Genomic DNA, 4,863 nt, shown 5'->3' on the forward strand with positions numbered 1-4,863 from the left:
TTCCATTGTGCGAATATACCACAGCTTCTCTACCCATTCGTTTGTTGATGGGCATTTAGGTTGTTTCCAACTCCTTGCTATTGTAAACAAAGCCGCAATAAACAAACATGCGTATGCATATATCTATTTGGATGCCATTTATGGTCTCTTTAGGGTATATTCCCAGTAGTGTAATTGCTGGGTCAAATGGTATCTCTATTTGCAACTTTCTAGCCATTTTTTATATACATATTCAGCTTTGAGTAAGTTCCCACTTGATGGCACATAACGACACAATTATATATGTATACACATACACATAGAGAGAAATGTCTACAAATCAAGGATGCAGATGTAGTAATGTCCATTAAGTGAATATACATATAACCAGCATTCTAATAAATATAACTTTTCTAACCCCCCAAAACCCCTTCCATCCCCCTTCCACTCCCAGCCACCCCAGGTGTAACCACTACTCTATTCCTATGATTACAGATTTGTTGTGCCTAGTTTTGGGGCTCATTTTTCTATTCGTATTATGTGTGTAAATGTTATCATGTTAGTGTAAAAACCTCAGTAATTCATTATTCATTCTTGCTGAATTATATTCCCCTGTGTGTCTATCTTACAATTTATTTATATATTCTACTGTTCCAGGCGATTTAGATTGTTTCTATTCACACTTCATTTCCAAATGAAGTGACTGCTGACCCATATCTCAGCTGTTAGGAACTCAGTGCAAGCATCTAAGTGAGAGACATTGTGTGGAGCTATATACCACTGTATGGGGTGAAATGGAGAATGAATGCTGATGAGAGAGAACGTTGCGGGAGCAGATGGGAGGGCAGTTGCTGCTGTCAGTATGGTAACATAGCACTATATCATAGGGTTTTTACTGCCAAACCAAGAAGTTCAGACTTTATCCCACTGGTTGTGGAAATCACTCACAGTGTTTGAACGGCAACATTTGAGTATGATAATATGTTGAGAAGACTGAGTGCTGATGCCAGATGGATTTGATAGAAGAAACTTCTATTGAAACCAGATGGATTCAATAGGAGAGACAGTATATTAATCAAGTGTAGGTTCAGCTGCAAGTTATAGGAGGGGGGAAATCCCCACCAAAACGACAGTGACTTAAAAATGGAAGTTTATCTCTGACTTATTTTTAAGAAGTCAGAAAAGATTGGAGTCCTTCATATATTGTTTTGGGGAATGTAGAATGGTATAGCAAATGTGGAAAGCAGTTTAGTGGTTCCCTAATAAGTTAAACATGTTGTTGTTATGTGCTGTCGAGTTGTCTGCGACTCATAGTGACTCTGTGTACAACAGTTCTAAACTCTGCTCTATCCTGTGCCAATCTTACTGTCTCCAACACACCCACTGCTATTACCCCAGTCACTGAATCAGTCCATCTCATCAAGGATCTTCCTCTCCTGCACTGTCCCTTCACCCTCCCAAGCATGATGTCCCTGTCCAAGGACTGGTCCCTCCTTGCAACAGGTCCATATTATGTCAGACAAAGCTTCAGAATCTTTGCCTCCAAGGAGCAGGCTAGTTTAACCCTCTCCAGGATGAACCTGTTTGTTCTCTTAGTAGTCGATAGTATATTCAATTCTCTTCTCCAGCACCACAGCTCAAAGACATCAATTCTCCTTCCATCCTCTCTAGTCATTGCCCAGCTCTCTGATGCATAGCAAGTGATTACAAAGACCGTGGCCTGTATCAGGTGCACCTTACTCTCCAGAGTGATACCATTGCTCTTCAGTACCTTGGAGAGGTCCCTAACAGCCTACTTTCCCATCACAATACATCTTTTAATTTCCTGGCTGCTACAGATACATATAACCCAGCAATTCTACTCTCAGGTATATACTGAAAGATGTAGAGATAGGTGTTGAAGCAAAAACTTCTACACAAATGTTTATAACAACATTTCCACAAAAACTCCCAAATGGAAACAACACATATACCTACCAAGGACAAATGGATATACAAAATGTGGTGTATTTTGGAATACATCACAATGGAATATTATTCAGCTCTAGGAAGAAATGAAGTATTAAAATATCCTACAACATAGATGAACGTTGATTCTGTTATGCTAAATCATACATACCAAAGGCCACATGCTGTAGGATTCTGTTCGTACGAAACATCTCTTACAGGCTGGTCCGAGTGCAGTGGAGGCCGCAACTAATTGATCACAGCCAGTTACGAAACATCTCTTACTGGAAAACTCATGGCCAGCAGGTTTTCCCAAGGTAGTAAATCACATGGGAAGCATTTGTCCATTTTTCTCTTGTGGAGTAGCTGGTGGATTCAAACTACCTGCCTTTGTGTTGGCAATGCAGCTCCATACCTACTAGTCTGTCAGAGCTCCCTGATACCTAGAAATACCTGCTAACACTCGAATATCCTGAAATACCTACAACGGGTAAATCCAGAGAGAGAAACAGACGATGGTTATTGCAGGCTGGGGTGGGGGCAGGGATAGAGAATGCCTGCTTAATGGGTTTTGCTTTCGGATGATGAAAAGTTTTGGAATTAAATAATGGTGATTGTTGTGGAACATTGTGAATGTAGTTAATGCCACTTTTAAATGGTTAAAATGCAAATTTTCTTATATTTATTTTGCACTTAAAAAAAAAGCTAGAGATGGAGCTCTGTTGGCCTAGCGTCAAGAAGCTGCGCTGCAATGCCAAAGGCACGGGATTTGAGGCCACTAGCTGCTCCGCAGGAGAAAGATGGGCAAGTAACTGCCTCTGAAAAACCCCTGGAGGGTCAGCTACGGGTTGGTTCTGACTCGATGGTACACAACAGTAACAACAGCGATGGTCCAAGGCATCAGGAGCCCCCTTCAGTCCTTCTGCATCACTGCTCCTCCACCATCCATGGTCTCCATTCTTCATGTGCCTCATGGTTCAAGGGAACTGCAGAGTCTCCATCCAGATGATCTTCATTGCGCCTGACATACGTCAGAGGTGAACTGTGTTTCAATGGGGTCTTTATGGCATCTTCAGTGACTTCTTACAGACTTCAATATACTTCAGCTGTGTATTGCCAAGTATTTCTTTCTGGGCTCCTTATGGTCGATTTGAGCCTCCAGCCTTTCAGGCACTTACTTTAACCTCTCAGTCAAGTTGCATCACCCAGAAACTCAACAGGGCCCATGTTGTTGTTGTTGTTAGTAGTCGTGGGGTTGGTTCCTCCTCACAGTCACTGCTGTGCCCCTTGCTGCAGCCACTGGGTCAGCCCACCCCATCAAGAGCCTTCCGCTTTCCGCTGAACCTCTATTTTCCCAAATATGATGTCCTTCTCTGGAAATTGACCCCTCCTACAACTTGCCCCAGATATGGAAGACAAAAGCTTGCCACTCACACTTCCAAGTAGCACTCCAGCTGCATTTCTCCCCAGACAGACTTGCTTGTTCCTTTGGCAGTCTGTGGTATATTCCGAGTTCTTCGCCAACACCACAATTCAAAGGCATCAGTTACTCTCCAACTTTCATGCACATATGAAGTGATTGCAGATATCATCAAGTGCACCTTAGACTTCAAAGTGACATTCATGCTCTTTTTTTTTCCCTGCCTTAGGATTTATTTGTACAAATAACACAGGAGGACACCAGCCCCATGTAGATGGCAGCAGCCCAGAGGTTCACACCAGTCCTTCTGTCCTCAGATGCAGAACTCAATTATGGAGCCTTTGCAGGGGCCTGGGCACCTTTAGGAGCCTGGCTTCGAGCAGGAGCCTGGGTTGAGACCTTAGCGGGTGCCTGGGCTGCATCCTTGGCTGGCACCTGAGTTGAGGACTTTGTTGGAGCTTCGGCCTTACTGTCAGCCTTGGCTTTGGATTTTGGCCGGTTAAGCCTGAGCCCTTCAGCAATGTGGGCCCGAGCACACTTCCCAAGCCTGGGATGGGTGATGTAGGCGAGTCAGCTGAGCTTGCGGTTGACACCCCTTGGAATCCTGGGCTTGACTTCTTTGGGCTTGACAAGAGCCTTCACAGCCTCGGCATGTTCATCCATGGCCTTGGCATTGTTGGCTTGCATCTTCTTCAGGACCTTATTGTTATGCTTCTTGGCAAAGCGCATGTTCCTCAGGAATTTGGGGTCTACCCCCTTAAGGGACTCATATCATTGTGATCTTGGTTTTTTGATACCATTTCTGTGCCATTTTCGGGACTGGTTGTATATGATGTGGTTCTTAGACTTGGCCATGTCTGCACCGTCGCCGTAGCTCCCAGAGAGCCAGCCGACATTCATGCTCTTTAACACTTTATAGAGGTTGTTTTTGTAGCAGATTTCCCCACAGTAACACATCATTATTTGATTCCTTGGCAACTGATTGCATGATCATTGATTATGGATCCAAATTAAATGAAATTTTTGATTACTTAAATCTTCTCTTGGTGTATCATGATATCATATATTGGTTCACTTGTGAGGATTTTTGTTTCCTTTATGTTGAGATATAATTGCACTGAAGGCTAGCCTGTGATCTTCATCCATAAATAGTAAATGCTAGAAGTCATCTTTGTTTGCAGTGAACAGAGTTTGCCCATTGTTGTTGTTGTTGGGTGCCATCAAGTTGACTATGCCTTATAGGGACCCTGAATCCTGCCCTATCCTGTGCCATCCTCATAATTTCTGACACACTAGAGCCCATTGCTGAAGTTAAGAAATATTTGTTTTCTACTTTTCCTTCTTGAATACTCAATCTCATAGTCATCAAGTCAGAAGCCTCTCAGCTGATCCTCCACTGGGTCTTTGAGGCTTAAATCACAGGGAGAACGTTGCCCGTCTTCCTCCAGCAGACCACTGGTGGATTTGGACTTCTCAAGAGGTGCAGCCTTTGAATGAGTGGTGTAACTCCTCTTCTT

The sequence above is a fragment of the Elephantulus edwardii genome, unplaced genomic scaffold (genome assembly GCF_000299155.1).
Source record: "Elephantulus edwardii isolate Elephantulus edwardi_28Jun2011 unplaced genomic scaffold, EleEdw1.0 scaffold00282, whole genome shotgun sequence".
NCBI classification, from domain to species: domain Eukaryota; kingdom Metazoa; phylum Chordata; class Mammalia; order Macroscelidea; family Macroscelididae; genus Elephantulus; species Elephantulus edwardii.